The 15,679-nt window shown below is 41.7% G+C and overlaps 1 long non-coding RNA gene across 1 annotated transcript in view; it reads left to right on the forward strand.

The window, feature by feature from the left end:
- LOC134808530 (uncharacterized) overlaps nucleotides 1-15,679 on the forward strand; it is a 79,615-nt gene that overhangs the window by 45,605 nt on the left and 18,331 nt on the right. The gene's annotated exons all lie outside the window — the stretch shown is intronic.

Consider the following 15,679-nt stretch of genomic DNA (forward strand, 5'->3'; position numbering starts at 1 on the left):
GGCCAGAGGGTAGCATAAAGTCAGGGAGTGTTTTATAATGGAGGCAATAGCTTTTGTTGCATTTTGAGATTAACTTGATGTAGAGTAGCAGTGGGGTGGTTCCAGATAAAACTATCAAAAGCACAGACAGAGCGTGGGAAATCCAGAGAATACAGGTGGTTCAGTAAGCCATGGCCAGCCCACTGTCAGCTGGCTAATAAATAGGTGCTTCTTTTGACCAGTTTTAGTTAATTTTGTTTAGAGGAGAAGCTAGATGTTACAACAGTGCATAAAGAGGGCTCTCTGATGACAATATGCAATTGTTCTTCTCTATTTTCCCAAGTAAGTCAACTCCTTGGTCCCTGACTCAATCAAACAAAATTCTGATATCTGGTGAACCTACTCTTCTTAGAAAGCCATTTGGATTTTTTTTTTTTTTTTTTTTTTTTTTTTTTTTTACTGTTACTTAAGCATGTCACTGGGGGATATCACTTCCCACCCTTAGCAGTTTATTAGAGGATCTCACAAGAAGCCCTGTCTGACAGTTCTCTTCTCTATGACTTGCTAGATTTCATATGTTAGAAAGCCTTAGCAATTGGCTTACCTGAAGGGCCTACCCTTAAGCCAGTTTCAGGAGTGGTGGAAATATGGAACGCAAGACAGAAATGGCAAGAAATGTGGTTGAGTAGGATGTGGGTGGGAAACCAGATTATAAACACCTCTGAATGCCAGATTAAGGAGTTTGGGCTTGCTCCTGGGGGCAGGGGAGTCCAAAAGAAGATTAAGCCATTGACACATAAACTGAACCATAGAGATGAAGAATTACTTATCTCAAATTGTTTTAAGGTACAAACCAGTCTCTTCTACTGAACAATGCATACATTTTCTGAGAGCAAAATTCCTGCCTAATATTTTCTTGGTGTCCTCTTTTTTTTCTTTTCTTTTTAAAAATAGAGATAGGGTCTTGCTATGTTGCTCAGGCTGGTCTCAAACTCCTGAACTCAAGCAACTTTCCCATCTTGGCCTTCCAAAGTGACCGGGATTGCAGGCATGAGTCACCATGCCCAGCCACTTGGTGTCCTCTTTGATTCCAGGCACATGTTTGAACAAATAGGAAGTTGTCAAAAATATGTTGATTGGTAGGTTTGAATAGCTACCAAGAGAGGCTGTATAGACCTTCAGAAAGAGATCTTGTGTCTTATATAGAATTAGATCGTTAAGCAGCAGAGAGTAGAGTCTGCATTTTTACCTAGGATCTGAGGCTCCTCTTCAATTCCTCCAGCCTATTCTAAATGGCTGTGTCTCTCAATTTGTCTCCCACTAGGAGGCAGCATCATTCCCTCTGCCCTCAGGACAAGGAGCTTTTTAAATAAACATACATAACACATATGTAATTATATGCACATTCCCCCAATATAAGCAAGCACGTTAAGTTTTGACGATTGACTAGAAAAAATGTTTCTTGGAGTCTTGGTCAATTAGCCTCAACCTAAAGACAGAGGGTTCCGGAACATATGACTCTGACCTCCAACTATCCCTGGAGGAGCTGCCTCCTATACCAATAAAAACTACTTTCTGAGAAGCATCTTCATGCATGATATTAATAGATTGATTTTGCAAGCAGGAATTGGCAAACATGATAGAACCCTATGGTAGGGAAAGAGCATTTGGACGATGTTGGATTGCCTTCCTGTTGAATTTTATGCAACCTTGGGTCCCTAGGGAGTTTCCCCAGAAAGCTGGTTCAGAGTGTGCCGGCTCTTGTGTCCCAGCCTGCTGTTTATTTCATGGTGGCTGCAGTAGAGCAGCATTTATGCTTATGTTAGCAGCTTAAAGCTTCTCGGAAAATTTGGAAAGTAATGTTCCAGCAAATAGCCAAAGTATGCTCTAAGCATGTTTTTCTCAAGGCCTGGGTTTTCCATATTACCTCTGCCAGGAGTGACAGGAAAATCCAAGAAAAGTTCTTTAATTTGATCATCATCGTTGATATACTTGTTGTACATTGAGAATCTCAAGTTGTCCTGGGAAAGATTTGTCAATCAATTCAGCAGAACTTCTCAAAACTTGTTACATCAGAGGAGTTCAGGTTATTTCTGTGTCACAAGAGTACAGCCAAGGCCAAGAACATGGTCAGCCCCACTCAGAAGTACAATTCTGTCAAAACAAAACCTTGGGCTGGCTTCCCACTTAAGCCTTTTAAAGAATAATTTGCTTTGACAGGCGATTGGTGCCAAGCCCAAAATTAGAAACTCCTATATGTGTGGGAGGCAGGGACCATGAAATGTTTTAGGAGGAAATTCAGCTTTTCTTCTTTTGGCCTTTGCTGAAGTCCCTCCAAGGTTTTCAAAGGGAAAGCCAACACCATTCCTTCAACGAACATGTGCTGAGCCTGAAATCTTGACAGGGCTGAGGACTGTCACAGTCTTGGAGTACAGCTTTGTCCATCACACCTGCTGCAAAGGGGCTTGCACTCCAGCTAAGAAGCATATGCAAGGTCAATTCTTTCAGCTTTCCATGTAACACATTCATAGGAATAGATAATAAAAATAAAGGAAATATTACTTTTGAGAAGGAAATAAACATGAAAACAAAACAAAGACACCAACCCTGATTTCTAAGAGCTTCCATTACAGCAGAAGAGTCACACATGTATAAGATAAATTACCATAACGGATAATTGCCACCCTTATAATATAGGTATTTCGTAAATTACTATGAGGCTGCAGAAGAAAGAGTTATTGAGAGGAGCTTAATTCTTTTCCTACAAAGATTTTGTAATACAAATGATGGAGAAAGCCTAGTGGAATCACCTACCAGGAAGATAGTGGCTTAGCTTCAGGCAGATCTTATTCATTTATTCTACAAATATTTATTGAACATCTATCATGTGTTGTTAGGCTATTGGAATCCATCAATGAATCAAAGAGAAGAGGATCCCTGTTGTGATATTCTAGGAAAAAAAAAAACTAAAACAAAAACAAAATTGGCAATGACCAATTAAAGCATTTCTTCTTTGATAACAGGTAGAAATTAATTGGTTTTTGGTTGATGGGGATACTAAAAGCTGTAGAACATCATACCTTTTGATCCTGAAGTCTCACTAAATGACCATGTCAAGCAGTATGTTAGAATAATGACCCATCCCAATATCTACATACTGAAGACCACCATGCCACTTCAAGCTACCAATGAGATGTCTCTGAACATACAGTTGGGAAGAGATGCATATAATAAAACAACCACAGAAACACAAAACCCTGAATCTTAGAACCAAAGCAATATTCAGTAGGTAAGGTGTCAATATTGATAAGAAATGCAGTGTTGCTGGCTGGCTTTCAAAAGAGAGGAAGAAGGTCATAACCCAATGAGTGTGGGCAATCTTTAGAAGCTGAAAAATACAATGAAACAGATTCTAACCTAAAGCCTCCACAAGAATTGCCATCCTGGCAACACCTTGATTTGAGCCAGTGAGATCCATGTTGGACTTCCAAACTATAGAACTGTAAGAGAATACATTTAGGTTGTTTCAAGCCACTACATTTGTTACAGCAGCAATAGGAAACTAATACACAAGTGCTCCTCCACATTTCCTAGCCTCCCAATCATGTAGGTGGGGCCATGAGACTTCATAGAATGTGAGTAGACATGATGTGTACCCCATCCAGGCCTGGCTTCTGAACCTTCTTGTGCAACCTCCTCATAATCTCTCTCTCTGCTGGTTGGAGAACCAAATGCAGGAACTCAGTGGAGGATTTCAAGGAGGCTTTAGTGAATGGCAGAACCACTGGACACAAGCAGCTTGGGATCCTGAGTTGCCATTTGGAGATCTTTCCATGTCAGCATGTAGAGAAAGACCCAGTTCATTTTTTAGCAACTGGAAGATGATCCATTTCATGGAAGCATCATGAAGTATTCAACAAATTCCTAGTGATAGATTATTTGTATCCATTTGTTACTATAAACAACAGTGTGGTTATATCTAGCTAGCTAGCTAGCTATCATCTATATATATCTGTTATCCATATAATGATTTCTTTGCATACTTACAAGCACATTCTTACAAGCGGGATTTCTGGCTAAAGGGTACTTGTATTTCTAAGGCTTTGTACCAGCTGTCCCTCCAGCCTGGACTGTTCTTTTTTAGATCTTCACAAAGCTAGCTTCTTCTTATCATTCAGGTTTCAACTTAAGTAGTACTTGATACCATATCACCTGCTTTATTTTTACCATAGAACTCATCACTACCCTATCTTTTATCTTTTGATTTACCAGTTCATTTTTCCCTCTCTCCACTAGAATGTAAGCTCCTCTTGAGAGCTCAATAAATGTAATTGTTGGAAACATGAGTAAATGATGAATGAATGAATGAATGAATGAATGAATAAATGAGTGAGTGTTACATGTAGAAATTAAAAACAAGGCAGCAAAATGTTAACCGTGGTTATAGATGTTTTATGCTTATCTAAATTTTTCAAATTTCTTGACATAAAAATATATGCTTTTGTAATCAGAAAAAGATCTGAAAAAACCTATATTTTTAAAGCATGGCTGAACCCACACAACAGTTGGGAGAACATAGTGAAAAATATCAAGAACCAAACTTAAATATAGTTTTGGAGAAAGGGAATAATGCAGAATATTGTTTACAGGGTATGTCTGGTTTTTATTCATGTTTTTGGATGGAGATGGTCTCATTTTGGCTATTTAGTGTTTTCTATATTTAGTGTTTGGTTATTTAGTGTTTAAGAATTTATTATAGATCAAGTGTATGTACTAATTAATCGCTACGTAGTGTTTTTGCTATTTGAATTGCAAATATGCTTAATTTGAAGAAATCTGTTAAAAAAGATAGGAAAGTTATTAGGATAAACCAACAAAGCTGAAGTAAAAATGTTTATAAAATCTATTTGTTTTATTTTTACATTTTTTGCCTTAATTTCCACCTTAGAAGGACCTTCTGTTGGAAACTGGTTGCTCTTTACTTTGCCTTAGACTCATTTCTTTCTCTTTTTTTCTAATTTTAGAGACAGGGTCATTCTCTGTCCCCCAGGCTGGAGTGTAGTGGTGCCATCATAGCTCACTGCATCATCAATGTCCTGGGCTCAAGCAATCCTTCCACCTCAGCCTCTCTAGTAGGTGGGACTACAGGAGCACATTACCATGCCCAGCTATTTTTTTTCAATTTTGTAGAGATAGGCTCTTGCTTTGTTGCCCAGGTTTGTCTTGAACTCCCTCAAGCCTCAAGCAATTCTCCCATCTGGGCTTCCCAAAGTGTTGGGATACAAGCATGAGCCACTTCATGGGACCTGAGACTCATTTCTTGTGTCTGATGAGGCCAGCTCCTCCTCCAAGGTGACGTGCTACAACCAAGGCACTGTAGCCCAAGAGTAACTATTGCTTCACATTGGAACTGGACAGCTGGCTTGTGGTTTCATAGATTTCATAAACATGTTTCAGGCACCGAGGTATCTGTTGCAACTCCAGATGCTAAAGCCAGCAAGGAAGCCAGCTCTATAATGATCAGTTGGAAAGCCAGAATTTGAACTCTGGACCTGATAAACTCCCAGTGTCAGCTTTAGGAGATGAAATACAAATTCCTTGGGAAATCTAAGTAGCACATTTTTTTTCCCCCAATATACGTGCCATGGCAGTACAAATTTGAGATAAACTGATGGTCTGGATAGGTTAAAGAAGATAATCACATGAGGTCAATAGCTGGGCTGAAGTAACTCTTGAATTTACCTGCTGTTGCTAAGCCTTGACTGCTGTTATGAGTCCTGATGCATGTAAGTCTCTGGGATATTTCCAACTATTTAAGAAATCTATGGGATGATGCTATAGGCTGAACATTTCTGTCTCCAAAAATTCATATGTTGAAGCTCTAACCCCCAATGTGACTGTATTTGGAGACAGAGCCTTTACAAAAGCAATTATGGCTAAAGGAAGTGATACGGTTTGACTCTGTGTCCCCACCTCAAATCTCACCTTGAATCGTGTAATCCCCACGTGTCAAGAGTGGGACAAGGTGGAGATAACTGAATCATGGGGGCAGTTTCCCCCATGCTGTTCTCATGATAGTGAGTGAGTTCTCACAGGATCTGATGGTTTTGTTAGCTTCACTCAGCTCTCATTCTCTCGCGTGCCACCATGTGAAGAAGGTGCCTGCCTCCCCCTCAGCTTCTGCCATGATTGTAAGTTTACTGAGGCCTTTCTAGCCATATGGAACTGTGAGTCGATTAAACCTCTTTCCTTTATAAATTACCCAGTCTTGGGTATTTATTCATAGCAGCGTGAGAATGAACTAATACATCCATAAGGGTAGGGCCCTGATCTGACACAATTAGTGTCCTTAGAAGAAGAGGAAGAGAGACAGGAAGGTGCTCTCACTTTCTCTCTGTGTGTATCTGTCTGTCTGTCTGTCTCTTTCTCTCTCTGCTCACCTACACCGAGGAAAAGCCACATGAACACACATGGAGAAGGTGGTCATCCACAGACCAGGAAGAGGACCCTCACCAGAACCTGACCTGGCACCCTGATCTCAGACTTATAGCCTCTAGAACTGTATAAAAATAAATTTGTTTTTTAAGCCACCCAGTATGTGATATATTCTGTTATGGAAGTCCAAGGACATTAAGACAGATAGGGACAGAAAGATGTCTGTTGGGAGTGAAGTCCCACAATAAAGGTTAAAAAGAAAAGTACCCATTCTAGTAAAGAAAATGTGCAGGCATCTTAGCCAGGGTCACCCTTTTTAAGCACAGGTCAGATTATATCACTCCTTAGTTTAGAAACCTTCCAAAATTCCCTGGACCTTACAGGACAAAGTTGAAACTTTTTGCATGGCTAACTTAGCCCTCCCAGCTCTACCAGAGCCTACATTTGAGGGCTCTGCTTCAGCCACCATCATCCTGCCCTGGTTGTGGCATGTCACCTTGGAGTAGAAGCTGGCCACAAAGGACTCAAGAAATGACCCTGGGTCAGAGTAAGAATCAACCAATCAGTGTTTCCAACAGAAAGTCCCTCTAAGGTGGCTTCAGCTTCTCTGCCTCAGAAGTTGGCCACAGCCAATGATAGCAATCTACTCATGGGGCTGTCCCTTCTGTCTTCTCATTGGTCTCACATTGATCCTCTCACTTTGCTCACCATATTCCCCCTGACTGAAGCATTTCTTCTGCTGATCCTTTCAAGGCCACCTGACTTCCTCCGTGAAGCCTACACTGATGCCCATTTCCTCCATTGCTATTCCATTGTTTTTAAGATGCACATTTGTTCACATCCTATCTTCTGTAGCAAACATTGTTGGTGTTCTGCCCAGATCCTCTTGGATTCTTTGTACCATTTCTGTGCACCTTTCCTCATATAAATGTGGGCTTCTGCTTCCAACTGCCTGCCCTTGCTATTCTCTTCAAAAGACTGCTCTAGGGCTGCCCAGAGCAGAGAGCTGAAAATATCATGTCCCCGGGCATCCTTGGCCCAGGACTAGTGCAGAAGTATGAAAATCCGGTTCCTTGCCCCAAATCAGGACAGACTCTGAGATGCAACTTCCACCCCAGAGTTCCCCCTGGGGAATCAGGCTGCAGCTGCTGTCTTGGGACTTTGCTTGGCTTCCTCCCCTTCCATGGCCTGCTTTCCTTATTCCCTTATTGGGTTTTGCTGGGAGCCTTTCCTAATTAATCAGTTGCACATGAATGTTGGTCTCAGGATCTATCTCTGGGAAACTTGACCTAAGACACCATTTCTAAAATTGGAGTTCATCTTCTTATCAATAGCATTTTAAATTGGGTAAATAAGATAATAGCATTCTTAACTGAGTTCTCTTTTTACTATATACCAGCTCCAAACATAGCATTTTTCACATGAAGATAGTTTACTGTGAATGCATGGGTCTCTCACTTGGCTCTGAGATCTTAAGGCTGTGCTTTGCATTCCTTTATCCTTTCATCTTGACTTCCAAGAATTTCTCTGTAAATGTGTGTTTAATGAACACACTAAACACAGTAGAAAGAAGGAACATGATTTTTCTCCCCCATACTGAAACAGAGGCTGTATCATACAGTTTCTTTCTATCTTAAGATATAATTATTTTAGGCCGGGTGCAGTGGCTCACACCTGTAATCCCAGCACTTTGGGAGGCCGAGGTAGGCGGATCATGAGGTCAGGAGTTCAAGACCAGCCTGGCCAACATGGTGAAACCCTGTCTGTACTAAAGACACAAAAAATTACCCAGGGGTGGTGGCGCATGCCTGTAATCCCAGCTACTTGGGAGGCTGAGGCAGGAGAATCACTTGAACCAGGAGGCGGAGGTTGCAGTGAGCCAAGATCATGCCATTGCACTCCAGCCTGGGCAACAGGATGAGACTCTGTCTCAAAAAAAAAAAAAAAAAATTGCTTTATGAACTGACCTAGCCATGTGAAGGGAGCAAAAGAGCAACAGCTATTCCAAAGTGAAACTCTGTTGTGTGTGCATGCATTTTAGAGTTGAATAGGAAAAGTACTCCATCAATAATATAAATAAATAATGTTTCGATCTGTGAGACTGTTATCACATCACTGAAAAGAACTTGTAGGATTTTCATCCAATTTGAAGAATAAGTTTGGAGACAGGCAGCCTTTTCTCAGAGCGAGTGAAACTAAGGGCCAGCAAGAGTGTCCACCAGCCAGGAAGATGTGCCTTGGACAGTGGTTTAACATATGAGCCTGCATAGACAGAGAAGGGACAGATGATCTGGATTGCAGGTATTTGTGTTCAAGCTGCTCTTCACTTCAGCAGTTTTTATATGGTGTCCTCTCTATAGTGTAAGAACATCAGAGATCTATTCACTTAACAGTGGTTAGTTTCCTGAGAAATGTTGGGGAGATCCATCTGCTTATGGATAAAAACTAAAATAACTATCATTTATTGAGCACTCACTATGTGCCAAGCACTGTGCTCAGCACTTCATATGCATGACTTCATTTACACTTCATAGCCCCACTATGAGGCAGGTACTACTACTGTCCTCATTATACAAATAAGAAAACTGAAGCTTAGAGGGTGTGAGTTTCCCGAAGTTAGCAGGCAAAGGGACAGTATTTAAAATCTAGGGCTGCTCAACTCCATAGTTCCTCCCTAACCTGAAAGAACCTATCTATGCAGTTGAGTAGTTTTTATCATTTTTTTAAATGAGTGAAAGAGAGGATGGGAGGGAGAAAATCAAATTATTTGAAGGTACCTTGCATTTTTGTCTTGTTACAGACCATGTACAAATCCAAGCCTGCCATAGAAGTTGTTACCCTACATAGAGTCCATGCCTGTTTGTCCAGAGTTTGGGAAAAGTCAGAGCACAACCTAGAATAAATGCGATAATGTATCACATGTATTCTTTTCCCTCTTATTTACATTTCTTCTGACAGAGCCCTGTGCTGCTTGTAGGACAAAGATGAGCTCCAATGCTTAAGTCTCATTATGTGTAACTTAGTAAAAATGTGAAGTTAGAAGCAAAAAACCACATTATAAGTGCATAATGACTGCAACTCTTTAAAGACATGAATATTTGGTGGGAGGAGGAAGAGAAGGAAATAAGTGAAAATGAAAATGGTCCTATTATCATTCATAATGGCATTATGAGTGATTTTTGCCACAATTTTTCAAACTTTCTGTGATCCTACATGATTAGTCCATTCACTGAGTTGGTTGTGTAGTGATTGCCTACTGTGTGTAAAGCTCTCTATTCGGCAGTAGGGACGCATCAGAGAACAATGCAATCCCTGCCTACTGGAAGCTCATCATCTAGTAGAGCTCATCATCTAGCAATTCAACAATAAGATCCAGTAAAGTGTGACGAGTGCTGTTGAAAAGGAAGTTCAGTGTGTGATAGGAGCACATACCATGGATAATTAGCCTACTGAAAGAAGGGGGAGAAGTCTTCCTTCATGAAGTGCAAGAAAAATGATACCTGAAGGCCAGCTAGGGTGTGGGGAAGGTGAGGATCATACTAAATTAAAGCATCAGCACATTGGGATGAAAGCCTAGAGGCAAGAACTTGATGAGTTGCAAAGACTGAAGTAAGCACAGAGCACATTGTTAGGAAGTGACAGAGGCAAGACTAGAGAGGCATAGAGAGCTGAAGCTGTTAGAGGCCAGGTGAGTGCAGGTGCTGAGCGGAGCTCTATCCCAAGGCAACGGGGAGCTGCAGAAGAGCTCTAAGGGCAGAGTGATCTGATCATTCTTGGATGAATGACCTGACTATTTTTAGATTGTAAAAGGGTATCAACCCTTTGAGAAGAACAGAGAAGGTTTGATGTAGCTATCTTAGGAAAAAGGAGAGAGACCCAGTTGGTGAACCAATGGTGGATTGGCCCATGTTTTCCAAACTCAACTGGTTGCTGAAGGTCATCATCTAGCAATTCAACAATAAGGTCCATTAAAGTGTGACAAGTACTATTGAAACGGACACTGAAGGTCAAATTGAGGTTGGAAAACATGTTTAATTAAAGATTCATCTGAACCATCTGCTAGACAAGCTTGTCCAATCCATGGCCCATGGGCCACATGTCACCCAAGATGGCTTTGAATGCAGCCTGACACAAATTCGTAAACTTTCTTAAAACATTATGAGATGTTTTTGCAAATTTTTTTTAGCTTATCAGCTATCATTAGTGTTAGTATATTTTGTGTGTGGCCCAAGACAATTCTTCTTCTTCCAATGTGGTCTAGGGAAGCCAAAAGATTGGACACCCCTGTGCTAGAATCCCAGTAAAGAACCAATTACACCAACCACTGCCTCCAAGAAGCTGGAGTTTGGAAATGTCTGAGTGAAAAGGGGTCAGTGTGGGGTCACTCTGATCAGAGCAATTGCTGGTTCTGAGGTGATTTCAGATCTCTGTCCCACCTGAATCCACATCACCATCTCTATTTTTGTTTGTTTGTTTGTTTGTTTAAGTGAGAGAGATAGCAGGCTGAGCACGGTGGCTCATGCCTGTAATCCCAGCACTTTGGGAAGCCAAGGTGGGAAAATTGCTTGAGCCCAGGAGTTTGAGGCCAGCCTGGGCAACATAGTGAGCCCTCTTCTCTACAAAAAAATATTAGCCAGGCATGGTGGTGCATGCCTGTAGTCCCAACTACTCAAGCAGCTGAAGCAGAAGGATCACTTGAGCCCAAAAGGTCCAGGCTGCAGTGAGCCATGATTGCACCACTGCACTCCAGCTCGGGAGACAGAGCCAGACTCCATCTCCAAAGAGAGAGGGGCAGAGGGAGGGAGAGGGAGAGGAAGAGGGAGAGACTGCCAAGGAGACTTAAAATCTGAGCCTGTGAAAGACTTGAGAGAGGTATCTCCTGGTTCCGGGCAGTAAGACATTGTGACTGCAGTTTTTACCACCGGAGGACATTGCTGCTCTCAGTCTTGCCTTTCCAAAAGCCAATGACAAGAAAATAGTTTTAGGGAACTGGCGATAAAGCATAGGTCCCTGCTCTCTAATTTACTTAGATGAAGCCACAGAGGCCTATAGTAGGATGAGGATGAGAGAATGTGAAAGGAGAAAATATAGAGAAATAAATATGTCACTCTCTTCTCCAAAGTCACAATGGCAGACAAAATTCTAACAGACAAGAATTTATTAGCCTGGAAAATGTGACGGAGTATCTGAAATTGGCATTGTGCAGTGTCTTAGTCAGTTTGCACAGCTCTAACAAATGTACCATAGACTAGGTGGCTTATAAACAGCAGAAACTTATTTCCCACAGTTGTGAAGGCTGAAAAGTCTGAGATCAGGGTGCTGGCGTGGTCATGGTCAGGTTCTGGCAAGGGTTCTCTTCCAGGTTGCACACTTTCCATCTTTTCACTGTATCCTCGCCTGTTGGAAGGAGAGTAAGAGAGTCTCTGGGATGTCTTTTATAAGGTACTAATCCCATTCATGAGGGCTCTATTCTCATGACCTAGTCACTTCCCAAAGACCCCTCCTCCTAATACCATAATATTGGGGATTAGGATTTCAACATATGAATTTTGGGGGACATGAACATTCAGTCCATTGCATCAAGATATGAGTCATCTATGTTATTCTCCATAGTACCCACATCATCTAGCACAGTGCTTAGTACAGAGAAGATGCTCAAAATAATTGTATAATGAGTGATTGAATGGTGTTCCTAGGTGGGAGACAGATCTGCTCATCTCAGGGCACCTGCCTCCTTCTGCCTTATGCCATACACTCATGGAAGGCTGCTTTTTTTTCCTCTAAATATCCATGGGGATTTTCATGTTGAAAAAAAAAAAATCAGACTCTTGGCTGAAAGAGAATTTCTTAGCCTGGTGACATTAAAACCAATAAGAGATGAATGTTGAGCCAAGGCAGAAGAGAATGGGTTCAGTGTAAAGACTGTGGGTCCAGTCAGGCTGGCAGGAAACCTGAGAACTTCAAGGTTCCAGGTCCATCTGAAATGCCTGTTGCTATGGACTGAATTGTGTCCCACCACCAAATTCAGATGTAGGAGCTCTAACTCCAGTGCTCATTGTGATGGTATGGGAGATAATTAAGTTTAGATGAGGTCACGAGGGTAGGTCTTCATGATGGGTTGGGATTAGTGCACTGGTAAGAAGAGGAAGAGATACCAGAGCTCATGCACTCTCTCCTCCCCACCCCAACCTCTCTCTCTCCATCATGGGAGGACAGAGCAAGAAGGCAGCCATATGCAAGCAAGAAAGAGAGACCTCGTCAGAACCTGATCATGCTGGGACCCCAGTCTTGTACTTTCAGCCTCCGGAACTAAGGGGAAAACATTTATATGAAGCCATCCAGTATGTGATATTTTGTTATGACAGCCAGAGCTGACTAATATACCCATAAATCAGCTGTAAAGGAGTTTGCCCACTGGTTTTGGTGGTGAGCTGCTAATATCATTCCGGTGGTGTGATGCCTGATACCAGAAAGCTGCCATTAGAAATTCTCCCTGCATGAAATTACAGCCCTTTCCAGCTGAATGAGCCTTGACAAACAAATTAGATGATTCATCCTATGCCTGAAGGCTGTTTGGCTTTGCTGGAATCCTTAGCATACCACTAGTGAAGAATTTTTTAAAACATTATTTTGTTTTAAATAGAATCTATGTCAAGTATTAATTGTTATCTATGCATTGATGCTGGAAAAATTTATCATCTTGTCTGTCTGTAGTGAATTTTTAAAAATTAACTTCTTTTTTATTTAAACTAATGGTCAGCACTAAAATGGTAAGCCCTCCTCTGATCTTCTGAAATAGGAAAAAGAAAGTAAATGAATAACAGCCACATACTAAGTTATTGAATTACAAGTGAACCAATAAATACTTAGATTTTGTAAGCATTATTGTACCCTAAGAATCATAGATAATGCATGGAATCTCCAGTAGATTACATGCCCTGCTGCTTTTGAGGATAATACATGGGAAGAAGTTTGCACATTTAAGGTTTAAATGTGCCTGCCAAAAAACCATGTGCTGGTAACTTAATCTCCATTGCAACTGTGTTGAGAGGTGAGGTCTAGTGAGAGGTGATTAGGCCATGAGGGCTCCACCCTCATGAATTGATTAATACAAACCCACAGGATTGAGTTCATTCTAAAAGGGTGAGTTTGGTCCCTGGTCCCCAGCCCCCTGTGCCCTTCCACTATGAGATGACTTAGCAAGAAGACCCTTGCCAAATGCCAGCCTTTCCATCTTGGACTTCCCAGCTTCCAGGACCATAAGCCAATACATTTCTAATCTTTATACATTACTCAGTCTCAGGTATTCTTCTATGAAAGCGCAACACAGACTAAGGCAGGATGGTTTGCATATGTCAACTTGATTAACCTGGAAGTATATTTCCCAGAGTTCCCCCCACCGATATGGTTCTTGATTGGAGTTGTCAAAAAAGAAATGTGCATGAGATTTGAAAGATTGAAGTGAAGCAGCATGATTACCTCTGAAAGTCATTGTGATTAGACATGATGACAGGTGCAGAGGTGCTGGCAGGTTCCAGTTTGTCCTTGCTGTCATCTGCTCTACATTCTACCTATCTTCCTACCTGACCCCACTGATCAACAGTGGTCTGAGAGTCCAGGCCTATTGCCATATATTGGCAGTGGAGGCAGTTTCTCATGGGCTTCCCATGAGCTTGCCTTTGCAGTTTCACTTCTGCAGTAGGACATGCATGACTGTTACTTACTTTTGCTCTGATCTTTCAACTCTCCAGTGGCACCTTCACTTTCTCTGCTTCTTCCATAATTATGTAAGGTCTAAATTTTATAATAAATCCCTTGTTTCATAACTGACAGTGGTTCTTCTTTCCTGTTGGAATCCCAAGATGCCCCATGGGAGGGAATTATTGTTAATTACTGGAGGATTCCTGTTTGGAGAAGCATTACACTTTGGACTCAGAGATACTGGGTACCCACCTCAGTTCTACCACTACCAGATGGTTGACCTCGTACAAGATATCTAACCTCTCAAGCCCCATTTTCTTTTCTTTTCTTTCTTTTTTTTTTTTTTTTGAGACAGGATTTGGAGTGCAGTGATGTGATCTCAGCTCACTGCAACCTCCATCTCCTGGGCTCAAATTATCCTCCCACATCAGCCCTCCTGAGTAGCTGGGACTACAGGTGCATGCCACCACCCCCAGCTAGGTTTTGTATTTTTTGTAGAGATGGGGGTTTCATCATGTTGGCCAGGCTGGTCTTCAACTCCTGGGCTCAAGCAATCCATCCACGTTGGCCTCTCAAAGTGCTCAGATTACAGGCGTGAGCCACCATGCCTGGCCCCCATTTTCTTTTCTTGTAACCAATAACATATAACATATAACATATATATATATATATATACACACACCCACACACACACACACACACATATATAAGCACATGTAACATATATTAACATATAACAAATAGCCAATAACATGAGCTACCTTATATGAGAGGGTCTTTGTGAGGTTTAGATGACATGTTGCATGTAAATCACTTAGTCTAGCAAATAGTAAATGCTCAGTAAATGTTAATTTTTTTTCACTGACAATTCTTGCTCCAGAATTGTTAGTTATTATTGAAGGAGCTTAATGCCTGAAGGGGAATCAGGTACTAGAGCCTTAAATATACAAAGAAAAGCAGACTGTTGAGCATAGGTGTTTTAAGGTTTGGGGAGAGCTGAGGTTGGCAAGACAAGCAGGAATCAGCAACGGGTGGAGCACAACAGGGAGGCAAGACGGGAGGAATGGCGCAGCTCAGGAGAGAAGCTGTAAACATCAAGTACCCAAGCACCAGGGGAACAGAGACTTAAAACTGCAGGTTCAGAATGGGCATCACTCACTCTCTGCCACGGAGCACTCCTGCTAAGTCAAGCCAGGTCTCCCTGGGATCCCTGGCTGCTATGTAGGACTTGGGGGATTTCTGGATCACTCTGCTGGTTCACAGCTGTTACTCTGCTTCAAGTATTGAAGAAGTTTTTTGTGGCACTAAAAGAAACGCAGAATGGCCAGCACCCATTTGGTCCCCTCTCAGAGTGTCACAGCAGCCATCATGGGGGAAGGAGGAGTTATGTCACACAGAAGCTCACACCTCAACCCTAGTAAAAGAGCAGAGATGCAGGGTGAATGTGCATGTGTGTCTAGGGTGGGTATAATGAGTGATAACAGCTAGGTAGATACCGTGTTCATAACCTCTACCTCTTCAAAGAGATCCAAGAAACTATGTTTGAGTTGGAATCATGCCTATG

This window comes from Pan troglodytes, chromosome 1, assembly GCF_028858775.2.
Source record: "Pan troglodytes isolate AG18354 chromosome 1, NHGRI_mPanTro3-v2.0_pri, whole genome shotgun sequence".
Lineage (NCBI taxonomy): Eukaryota > Metazoa > Chordata > Mammalia > Primates > Hominidae > Pan > Pan troglodytes.